This window comes from Porites lutea, chromosome 6 (genome assembly GCF_958299795.1).
Source record: "Porites lutea chromosome 6, jaPorLute2.1, whole genome shotgun sequence".
Classification (NCBI taxonomy): domain Eukaryota; kingdom Metazoa; phylum Cnidaria; class Anthozoa; order Scleractinia; family Poritidae; genus Porites; species Porites lutea.
The window spans coordinates 33208925-33222023 of NC_133206.1; positions in this window are offsets into that span (position 1 = coordinate 33208925).

The window sequence follows — 13099 nt, forward strand, 5'->3', positions numbered from 1 at the left end:
GGTCTCTCTGCTCCAGCCCTTCAATTTAAGCCGCTATTAACAAGAGAAGCGCAACAGCGATCTTATACAAATGGTTTTGACGAATGCGTGGGACGGCTCAACGCAGGCTATACTAAGAGTCATCTCTATAAAGCCATACAAGCCCTACCTTCGTCTCACCCCTGCTGGAAATCGCCAAATGATTAGATGCAGCCTGATCTGACCACACAGTTGACTAAACCATTATTTCCTTGAGCTTAAATATGCTTTTGAAGGATTCCACTAAAATAAACGGCATATTTTTTAACCCTATAACTGCCATTCATGTCTAATTATGTATATTTAGACCTATAGTCCCGTTTCCACGCATTTTTTTTAGCCCGCCACTGGCCACCAAGTTACTTTCGCTTCGTTTGCTGTGGTTTTGACTACCTAGACAGCGCATATTGGACTATATTGATAATAAAGGATGGTGATTGCTTTCAGAGGTCTCACAGGCCTAAAAATATATTTTAAATAGCAGGATACTTTTTTAAGAAATCGATCAGTTTAGTAATTTTAAGTTTCTAATTCTGCACATGTACAGTTTTAAAGGTTTACACTACTTTAGGAACTGGCTCAACTTTAAAAAATCAGCCTGCAATTTTTTTGGAAACTCAAAAATTACCCCGTTATTAAAATATCTGGTTTTTTTTGTAGTTTGTGGGCTCCTGGATCATAGGATTTACTTGGAGTGTCTTAATTGGTCTTTTCTTATGCTTGCAGTGCTAACAAACAAATAGCCAGCAATAACCTTCTAATGCATGACGAATATTGAAACTCCAAGTAAAACTATCCTGGCGACAGAATTTGGCAAGTAAAGCAGAACATTAACAAATCGGACTTGAAAGAACATTTGATCAACATCGGGCGTGTGTGCATGAGATGTACAAAAAAGAATTAAAACTTAAAACAGAACAGCAAAACCAAATCGTCAGTAATGACGAAGAATTACAAAACTGATCAGATTCGCCTTAAGACTTTCTTTTCCGTTCGAGTCGTAATAGCAACAACTGGAGAAAATGTTCAATTAAGAAGTCCCTAAACGAGTCGACCATTTGTCTTTTGAAAGGGAGGTAAGCTTTGTGTCTTCACAAAAAAAATTGCAAAGAGTTAAAAATCTTGTATCTACACGTATCAAAAGAGCGAACTCTCCTAGTCCTCCCTTATCAAATTTAAATGGTTGGCTCGGTGTAAACGTTCACTTAAAACCCGGCTAAGAATTTTTATCGGCTGTTTTTCTTTTGTAAAGCCTCGTAGGATGGGCTACCAATCATTTGGAGCTTGAGCCATGGTTCCTACCCAGATTTCCTGCCATACTTTTTTCCCCAATGGGGTTTTTTCGGCAGGTTTTTTCTGGCCTCAGTTCGAGCCGTCAACCTTGTTTTGCAGCGGCTGCTCAGCTCTATTCAGTGAAGGTTTTTTTTCTTTTATTTCAACCTGTATTGCGAGTAAAGGTTAATCGTTACCCATGTATCACTTAATAAAACTTTGTTACTCTAACAGTATCTTTTTTGACTGAGTGTGAGCATATTAAAAGTGTAAGTAAATGATTCAAACTCAGCCTCATTGTTTCTTTGATTGTTCTTCTTGCTGAGTTGTGATTTGACAGATTGAACCCAGAGAGAAGAAGATTAGGGTAGAGTACAAGACATGTTATTGACCATAAACAGTTGTTTTCAGGGGAGAGCGCCAGCAAGCATAAATCGTCTTCTTGAAGTCAGGAAAAGCAATTACGATCTGCAGTCTGTGCGGGGAGTAAATATACCTTATTCGATGGTTTAGCATATAATACGTGCGGATATATTGTGAATTGCGTAGTATTTACGAGTAATGAGCAAAATGTCCGCTCGTATTATATGCTAAACCATCGAATAAGAGGTTTATCATTCCACTACAAAAAAATGTCATTTTGCAATTGGCTTCTATTTTTTTGGTAAGAGTATTCAGAATCATCCTGATTCCGTCTGTGAGAATGACGTTAACAATGCGCTAAATGTTCGCGCTTATTATATGCCAAACCATTGAATGAGAGGTTAATTATTTTACTGCAAAAGAAAAATGTTACTTTGGCTTCTATTTTCTAGTAAGAATATCCAAAACATGCTGATTCTGTCAGCTATAGTTGCTCCTTTTGCATGCATTCGCCGGTATTCGCCCTGTTGTTAGCCGGTTAAACCACGACACTACAGTGTATTACGGCCTTTTATCATATGGAGGAGAGTGTTTTACTGGGAACTAAACCAGTCGTAGATTCCATACGCCACTTCATCCGGGACCCGAGTGGCGTATTTTCCGTATGTCACCTTTGTGAGTGTCGTATCGTTCAATGACGTCACGATTCCCGCCTTTTGCTTTTGTTGAATTGGTTTCTCCATATAATAAAAAGAACATTACACGTTGGCTCGAAGATATGAATTTTATGTTCTCGTGGCAAGAACAATATCTCACTCGTTCGCTTCGCTCACTCGTGAGATATTGTTCTTGCCACGAGAACATAAAATTCATATCTTCTCGCCACCGTGTAATATCCTCTATGTATTTTGCGCGTTCTGTTGACCTTTTTTGGAGAAATGACATAATAATGGAATGATAAATGCATGTATTGTTTTTACCAAGGGTGGATAGGACCAAAAAAGGTATAAATTCTCACGACTGCTCTCGTTTGCTTCCTGGCTCGACATTTCTAAGAAGGTATTGCCATTAGAGAGCTGGGCGTCTGCACCCCGGGGGGGTGGGGGTACTCCCTCTAATGGCCTAATGGCCTTTTCTCGCGTGGGGTAATCAGTTCACGCGCGCTCGCGTTTCGCTCGCTCTACTATCCCTGAAGAAAAATGGGGGACTACTCGTAGTCTAAGCCACAAGTGGCCTAGAAATCGTATTGCATGATGGAAAAAAAAATTAGTGTGATGAAGAAGATGGCGGGAATTGTCGGCGGGAAAGGCTCGTTGCAACCTCATCCCCAGGGTCTTCTCGTTTTCCAATATGGCGGCGTACAAGGTCGGAGCGCTGTTTACTCGCTTCTGTTTCCTCAGTTTCCTGGATCCCAGCGTCATGTTTTTATTTCGCGATAAACCGTCAGCAACGCAACAAGAAAGCTCAGCTACTTGAAAGCCCAAGTATGTATACCTAGATTTGCTTGCTTAGCAGTTTAAGGTGGTGGTAAAAAAAAGTGGAAAAATCCAGTAGGTTTAATAGATGTCTAGAAAACGAAGACCCTCGAAAACGAAGATCGAAGACCGGACGTAGAAAACGGAGACCTAGAAAACCAAGACCCCCTTAAAATTACGTGGAAACGGCTTGAGACTGCTAATAACTACTTCTAGACACTACAGGAGTGTAACAAACAACACGTTTTTCAATTATCCAAAATTTTGACCCGGGTCTTCGTTTTCTAGACCTAGAAAACGAAGACGTAGAAAACGAAGACCCCCCTCAAAATCACTTGGAAACGTTACTCTGTGTAGCAGTTCTTTCTGTTTCCTTTTAGCCAAGCGGGAATTACGTTCAAGGTTCTCACTTCTCCCCCCAAGCCTTAAGATCTTTGCGCCTCTTCGCTGCCGGCTTCTTACCTCTCTAACCTCCATTTGGCTGAAAGGAAACGGAAAGATTGTGATGTGTCTTACACTCCTCTGGTGTCTAGAAGTCGTAATAAGCAGTTTCGAGTCATTTCCAAGTGATTTTATGGGGGCTCTTCGTTTTCAAGGTCTTCGTTTTCCAGGTCTAGAAAACAAAGACCCCGGTCAAAATTTTGGTTAATTGAAAACTGTGTTGTTTCTTACACTCCTCTAGTGTCTAGAGGTAATTATTAGCAGTTTCGAGCTGTTTCCAAGTGATTTTAAGGGGGATCTTTGTTTTCAAGGTCTTTGGTCCATGTTTTCAAGGTCTGTACAGCCCCCGAAATGATCCCGACTTCAAAATGATCCCTAACCCTGAAATGATCCCCAAATCGACCCCGAAATGATACCGTCCCTGAAATGATCCCCATTTCTCTTCAGTCGACCTCAATTAGTTCTTGGAATGGAATATTGTTCTGCCAAGGAATTATTACAAGTCTGTTGCAGCGTTTATGTTCTTGAATCACATTTAACATTTCACTGCAGTTTATATGTTTTTAAGGGGCACCCATCTACTGTTTTCTGTAAAATATCTGTTTGGAGAAGCAAATAATTATTACCTAGAATTTTCTATTACTTAAATATGGCTAAAAATGCTTAGATGAGTGTTCTATTCTCGTACAGTTTTCTAGGCTTAAAAAACTCCCATAATTTTCTTAAGTTTAATGTTTCATATTTTACTCCTTATGTTAGGCTAATTTTTGTAGAAAAAGGAAACCTAAAATTTTCAGATTCAAAAGTGTGATGGAGAGAGGAATAAGAAAAATTATCACCTTCATAAAACATTTGCATCTAAAATTTTCCAGGAAATAACACTGAAACCCTTGTAATTTCAAAAAGCCCCAAGTCTCTAGGATGACCGAACAGATACAAATTTATAGCGCCACTTAGAATGCATTTCCAGAGATCTAAAAGTACTCTAGATAGCCTAAAAAGACTTTTCAATGCATTTAGGAGGAAACCGTTGTTGGGTGTCCCAGTTTTTTTAGCGCTTTTGTCTTTTAAAAGATTCTAGAAAGCGTTAAAACACCATTTTTAAAATTCATTATCCAAGGCATGCAGTTTTCTCTATAGGTAAATCTTTGCTGAAGTCATTGTTTACATTTTTCATCATCAGCATACAACTTAACTCATAGAAGCGGTGACCTTTTATACCAACTAAATTCAAAAGTTGAAAGAGCACACTACCTTAAGCATTTGTACATTTTTCAGCTCTTTCCAAGCAATAATGAAGGAAATATCAGCCATCAAAAACTGTGAAATTGCTGGTTGGCAAAAAAGTTAATGAGCCATACATTCTTTGTAAAATTTCGAAGAGGCAAAAAATGTAAACAAAGATTCACCTATAACCCACCGTGCTATAATTACCTAAGTAATTATAATTAAAGATGTTATCTTTCTTGATGTTATCAGCTGCAGTTCATGGTGTTACTAAAAATATACTAGACTTTGAGTATTAAGTATAAATAATATTTCCGTTTACTCCAGTTCAAAGGGTAATCCCAAATTAATTTTTTTCAAGAATGCGGGCAAGTGAAGATTATTATTGAAACTTTAATTAGTGTTGTGCTTTTTGCTTGATCATAGTTCTAGGATATCATTCCATTCTTAAAATTAATTGGGGATCATTTCGAGGATGACGTGAAGAGAAATGGGGATCATTTCGGGGTCATTTCATGGTTGAGGATTATTTTGTGGGCTGTACAGGTCTTCATTTTCTAGACACCCTAGGTTTAATAGTGCAGTGGTCGTTAGCGAGGAAGAAAGAAAAGTTTCGCACACAAGAAACTGCGACGTCAAGGCTGAAAATGCTAAATGAAGCAGCAAAAAAATTTCCTTACAACCCTGAAGAATGAGATGATTTTTGTTTTTAAGGGGTCATTCTTGTTGTTGTGGAAATTACTGTTGGTTGGGTATTCTCTTGTAATGTGGACATTGTTGAGTCACTGATCGCATTCGTCTGTAAAACCATAGAAATTTCTTTTTGAGACGAATGTCAAAAATATCTTTTGTTTAGCTGGCTTTTTTAAGGTTTAATCCCTAAGCTACTCTTAATATTTTAAAAGCACTTTTATCTCTGATAGTAATCAATTAGCATAATTTTTTACCTGAAAAAGAGGAAAACATAGCTTGATCCACGCGCAAAATTTGACATGGGCGCATCCTTTTGAGGGGAATTGGGCACCAAAACAAGGCTTCTAAGATGGTGGGTGAGAGAGAGGCATGTTTTGGTTTTGTTGAAGGTTTGTACCGATCATTTGTTTCTAAACATTGCTGCACTGAAGGTTTTGCCTCTTTTTATTTATATTATCTTCACAGAAATGCAGCAGGTTGTTTCATGCATGTTCAGTGTGGTACATCAATATCTCTGAGAAGGTAAGATGAACTGCCATATTTTCAGGTAGAGCTTCAGTCTTGTTTCAAACGAATGTTTAACCCTTTGTCTATTTAAGCTCCACCTCTCTTTTACTCAAACCATTGCAAGATCAAGTCATTACTTCAAGCAGTGGTCACAAATACAGGTCACATTCCATGTTTAGAACTTTATCAGTAGTATTGTGATGATTGCTCTGAACTGAGGAATGTGTGACCTACATTTAAATCTGCTATGCATCAAGTGCCTAAGGTACCCTGCGAGCACAGTCTCCTTTGATCTTCCTAGAAAGAGGAGACTCTGCTCGCAGGGTATAATTACTGGGGAATTAGTAAGACCACTGGAATCTTATTTTTGGAATTGCAGTTGCATACTCTGTAACCAAAGGGAAGACTTTTCTATGATTCGGTGGATTTCAGGGATAGAACTCATGAGGGGCCAAGGGGATGGGTTTAAAAGAGCCACTTTCTTGTTTGCCAAAATATCTGTGCAGTATGGTTAAAGTCAACTCCAAGTGAAGTCAAGTTTATTGCGCACTGTCCAAGGTGATACAGAAAATTATAGATTAGAGAAGAAATAGATTGACAACTAATGAGAAGTAAATATGATGTACAAGTTTGGTAAAAGGTGCACAGTGACCAAAGTAGCCAAAAATTTTGTGTCGGTCACTGTCCTGTTTGAGTAAATTAAGGAGTAGTCCAACTTTATAATAAAAAACAACAGAAGGAGAAAAAAAATTAATAATTTGGTGTCCACTATGTCACAGTGTAGGAGACTTCTAGAAAAAATTATCCAGCTTATTTGACCTAGATTTATTTACTAATCTCAGGGGTTTTATTAAGCATCGGAGCTCAGAGAATTCTCCGTCTACTACGCATAATACTCAGGGTAAATTTTAATGAGGTATGGCTATTTTTTATTCTGATGAATCAGACATGGATACGTTATGTTACTGTAAAAAGAAATTATTCCCAGAAATGCGTAATACATAAAAGATCTAATTTTAATGCTAGCAGTTTTAAGCCCAACAAAACTAACAGTAGACATGTTAACTATTAGATGGTTTGCTAAAGTGTGGAGAGTTGACTGTATGCTCGACACTTTTTTATTTGCATGCAAAAAATTATTGAGCAAAAAAATTTCCAGGTCCATTTTCTTAATTTGTCTTTTAAAACTGTTCAAGTCACATTGTGTTTGTACATTTCCTGGTAATTTGTGCCATAAATAAGGCCCTAGATATCTGTTAGAATGTTTTCCATTATAATTAGTTTCCATTGTTTGGATTCATAATTCAGAGATGTACTAATAAAATTATTGGAGATAGCCCATTTTTGATGTTGAACATTAACACCATCAGGTCTTGCCATCTTCTATTACGCAATGTAGGTAATCCTGCTTTTGTTAACCGATTTTTGTATGTTGATACACAGTTCTTGAAAACCGCTCTCAGTCCCTTTTCCTGTATCTTCTCCAGTTTCCGCAGATCATAGATACTCTAAGGAATAGCCAAACAAGTGAGCAATAGGTAACCGCTTTAAACAGGTGTAACTTTGTCTTTTAGGGAACTAGGTTCTTCATCCTCGAGAGGGCACCAATTTTGCAATTTGCTTTCTGACAGACTTGTTGATTGTGTGCACCAAAGTTAAGTTTATTATCTATAAGGACTCCTAATAGTGTTAATGAGCTTGTACATTCAGTTTCTTCATTGTCAATGACAAATTAATCTGCACCTCTTGTGTATTCTTTGCTTTTAACACCAGAAACATAGCCTGGAATTTGTCTTTTGTTTGCCAGCAGGAAATTATTTTTATACCAGTCGGATACAATCTTAGCCTTTTTGTTTAACAGAGTAGCCACTTTTTCAATCAGCTGATGAGAGGCATATATTTGATGGTTAATTGTCTGCATACATAGAAAAATGGCAGTTCTTAATACTATATTTTAAGTCATTCTGAAACATGTTCCACAGCAATGGTCCAAAACATGACCCTTGAGGGCATCCTTTTCTTATATTGTGCAAAGAACTGTTTACTGTAGCAAGCTTAACTCTTCCTTGGCAGTCTTGGAAATACGATCTTAATTAAGAGACGTAATGACTCGTCAGAGAAATTATAGGCTTAAAGTTTCTTGACCATGAGCAACGGAAGGAGAGAGTCAAATGCTTTGCTAGTGTCAGTAGAGATGACCCCCACAAACTTTCCATTGTCAATGCCTCGTCTCCAATCTTCTACGAGTTTTATCAACGCCGTGTAACTGGAGTGACTCTTTCTGTAGGCTGACATATTCTGGGAAAGATGTGAATCCACTTTGGTTACTACTTGCTTGCTTAGCAACTGTTCAAAGACTGTTTACAGCATTTAACACTGTCACAGGCCTATAGTTCTTCTTCTCCATTTTGTCATCTTTCTAGAAAACAGGTACCCAATCCCCTCTCTTCCATCTCTTGGGATAATACCCAGATGTTGTTGATAGATTAAAGTTTTTTGTCAGTGAGGGTTCAAGTTCCTTTGCAGCTAGTTTCAAAATTCTTGGCGGTATTAATTCGGGACCAGTGGACTTTGAAGGATTAAGACCATCTGAGGCTTTAGCAGTTTTGCCATAAGAGATCTCTGTAAATGTGAAGGTATCAGTAGAAGGCCACTGACATATTACCGGTGTCATTTATGTATTATATCTGTACCTAGTCTAATGCACAATATTAACAGCAACAATTTGCCAACAAATCTCTTAAATTTATTTAAAAAAACCTCAACAATTCATTCATACCATACATGATCATCTACTTCAGGTAACTGGAAATTCACAAAAACTCAAAAACTCAAAGCTGGAAATTCACGAAAACTCCTTGTCTTGTTTTGGCATAAAACTTTGGAATGAGATACCTTGTCATATTAGAAATCTTTGTAAAAAGGAATTTACAAAAGTGCTTCACAGAAGATGACTATATTGAGACGTCATTAATAAATGAAAAAGTTTGATTAACAGTTAAGTGATTTCTTAAGAAAAGTATTTGTTTTTTGCTCTCTGTCGATTCCTTGTTTGTTTTTTCTTAGATTTAATGTAATATTAAAACAAAACTCTGATTGAAATAAGAATTATTCTAACTTAAAATATTTTCCTTTTCTTTCCTTTCACTTTATTCTTCTTTTAACTGGGCTGCCCAGATGGGCAATTGCTATTTTTTGCGAGCCAATCTATTGTGATCAATATTTTTATTAAATAAAGTTGAAGTTGAAGTTGAAGTTGAGTTATAAAATGGAGAATGAGATTACACAGTTATATATTGATATGTCAATGTTTGTGACTGGTTGTTTTTACTCACTGTTGTGTAGTGAGGGTAGGATTTTGGCAGAATTGGCATCGCGCGTGACTATTCGCATCACTCTAATCCACATGTATATCTTACGAAAAACGTACAATAATGAGATTTCCTGCTTTGTTTGAGACATCTATGCATTTCTTGTTCAAAGTGATTGAGTAGAATTACGTATACTAGGGAGTCAAGCAACAACATCATGAGTGATGAACATCAATGGGAAGTGGATGTTTTGCAAACTTGGGCTGTGATTTTGACCAATAATGTTTGAGAGTTGAGACTCACAGAGTTAAGTAGCATCAAGGTACATTAACTCATTCACCCCTGAACCGCCCATGGAGATCCATGTCCCTTCCACTGTTTGTGACATCATCAGTTTTAATGGTCAAGGACAACCTTGTTAGCTTAACTTGTGCAGGGTGAAGAGCTCTTTCAAACCAGACCAGAATGAGCACAATTCAGTCAAGGAGACGGGAGAAAAAAAGAAAAAACATACATTCAACTTTGACTTGCCTCACTAACTGTGAAACTAGCTAATTAGTGATTGACATATAAACTGACCAACTGACTGACTGAGAAATTGAGAAAGCAATGAATGAATGAATGAATGAACAACTTTATTAACGTGTCAAAATCTTCTAGCTGGCCACAAGTAGCGTACTAATCAGGGACACCTAGTTATGAAAATTAACTAGCAAACTGTACATTTAATAATATGCTTTCCAAACTAAGGGGGCATCTGTAAAGCAAGATTTGACTTCAATGTTAATGGGTCTGTTCTGAAGATAACTGATGAGCTTCATTAATGTTTCCAGATCAGATGCCACAGAAAGACTGATGGACCTTCATGAGCCAAGAGATTTTCTTATCTTCACTACTGTAAGTAGTATGTTTTGCTTCATAATCCAGGTCTGCATGCACTGCATGTTTGCATGTTTGCCAGCTGGTTCAAAGTGTGAGATTAAATGTAATCCAGGGGGAGCTGTTTTTGTACCTAATTCTTTCATTTAAGAGCCAATGTCCGAAAATATTGAGAATCTCAAATCATTTCTAAAATCTTGAATTTTGTCTAATACCACCCAAAGAACCCTTTAGGTGATATTAAGAAATCCTCAAGCATGTTACATTTTGAGAAATTTGCTCTTGTGTTTAAAACTCATTTTGTATGATTCTGACTTCTTGTTATGTTCATTTTTACTAAAGTAAATCTATTATCTGATATAGTTTGTCAATAGTTTATTGAGGCATTTTGAAAACAGTTCTTGAAGCCTTTTGGACTTGACCAGGATGGGCCAGAAGCATTTTTACTTCCGCGATTCTGTTGCTCGTTTTTCAGGAATTTTGTTTTCTTTTTATATTTTTTGATGGACAATTTCGCCTTTTTAGTTTTTCAGATGGCAGCACCTATTTAGATACCTAAATTTCCGTCTTTTCTTTACACTTTGGTGGGCTAGAAATAACTTTGGTGTGATTACTTCCTTTGTTTACACGTTTTCGCTTAGATTGCATATCACGTCCTTGTCGCTAACGGTCAGGCCCGAGGGGTTCTATTAAAAAATTTATTTTTTGCAAGCATTTTGATCACAGAGATGAAACTTCAGGTCCAAGTAAAAGAATTACAGCTCTTTCATGTAGTACAATCATATTTTAAGTTTGAGACATACCAGAATCAACTTTTTGTGGTTAAACCTGGGTGTTATTTCGACCGCCAAAACAGCACACAATCAAGGTGCAAACAATGAAAGCCAAAAACTATTTTTCAAAAGATACCGTATTTTGCGAGACATTTTTATGTAGTCTTAAAGCTTTGGGTAACTGGTAAAGGCATGTGCATCATCATGTCAAAAGGAGCTTTTGTGCACTTTTACTGCTTCCTCAAAATTTTCAGCAATTTCGCGAATAAAAAAATGTATTTTTATTGAATTTTTGAACTTTTCCAAATTTATCAAAATGTAAAGTGCTTGAGGATTTCTTCATGGGGCCATTTATACAAGGAAAAATAAGACGCGTCTTACTTGAGACGCGAACTGTACCATTTATACAAGCATGTCTTATCTAAGACAAAAACAGCTTGTATAAATGGATCATGCCTTATTTCTGTTCTTGACGTGTTTTTTTCATGTGAATGTTGCCTGTAGCAATGGCAATTCAACATTTGTCCAGGAGGTCTGCTATTGCCCTCGACCTTGCATAACTACAAAAAATCATTTTTTTCAGCAGTGGACCATGTGTTTCATTTTGCCTTTGTCGGCATGCTCATTATACTGGAGTGAAGAAACAAATAGAGCTTAAAACTCTTAGAATAGATGGCAACCCAAGGAAATGAAAACGTGTCTTAATTTGTTAACAACTTTTCCCTGCCAGTAGCATGCCAGTCTGCCACAGGGCAAGCGAAAAATCCCCCCCCCCCCCACAAATTAATGCATACGTACCATGCATTCACGTCTTATGTAAGACGCCAAGGTCATTTATACGAAGTCTTTCTCCTATTACCTAAGACGCGTCTTATCTAAGAACAAGTGTTAAGGGCTGTTCTAAAATAAGACGCGTCTTAGATAAGTCATGTCTTATTTTAGATGAAAGGTGCTGTTTATACGGAAAGTTCAAACAAGACGCGTTTTATTTTTCCATGTATAAATGGCCCTAATATCATTTCTTGAAAGGGTTGTCTGGGTGGTATTAGCCAAAATTTGAATTTTTAGAACTGATTTGAGATTCTTGATATTTTCCAACATTGGCTCTTAATAGTTATTTCTCCATCAAGTGTACCACTTTTGGGAGTAGAAATTTATCCATCTTACTGTTTCATTAAAAACGAAAAACTAAGATAGAAACGTTTTCTAAATAAAATGCAAAATAAAACATAATTATTCCAAAAAAAAGTTGAATCAACAGTGCAATTTCCAGTAACCCCTAGTCCCTGTAACCCCTTGTCACCTGGTTTAGCCTTGATTAACCAGCTGTGTAATCTCCTGTTGTCCCTTGTTACATATGTACTTCCTTTAACCCCTTATAACCTCTTTTAACTCCCCTGTAACCCCTTATAATCCCCTTAAAGAAACATTAGAGTCAGACTGGTTTACAAATTGCAGAAAAAAGAAATTTGCCTTTTGTTAATAATTTAATAGTGATTTTATCAATGCTCAACGGACCAATGACTGATTAACTGAGCAGTTGACTGACTGACAGACAGAGCATCGCAATAACTGACTGGCTGACTGCTGACCAAGTAACATACTGACTAACTGACTGGCTATACCTACCTGACTAACAGACTGACAAATTAATTGAGTACTGACTTACATGTAGCAAGTAACTGACTGACTTACAAACTGACAAACTGAGCAACTAACCCTCTGACTGACTTAGGACAAACTGAGAAACAAGCTAATTGACTGTCTGACATACAAACTGACCAACTGACTGACTGAGAAACTGACTAATTTACTTATTAACTAATCAGCTGACTTAATAACTGAATAATCTTTTGATTAACAGAAAGACTGACTGATCAAACAATGTACCAAGTGACTGTCTAACTTCATGCAGCTGACTAAGCAACCTGATTAACTGACTGACTGGCTGACTAACTGAAAAAGCAACTGACTAGGTGACTGGCTAGTCCTCTGACTGACAGACTGACTGAACAACTGACTGAGTTACTGAAGGAGGGGAGGGAACTGTTATCAAAGCAGGAGTGCTGTTTGCTAGTACAGTCATATTATTGGTATTCATGAAAATGTGATGCAGTCAAACCTTTTTAATATGGACACT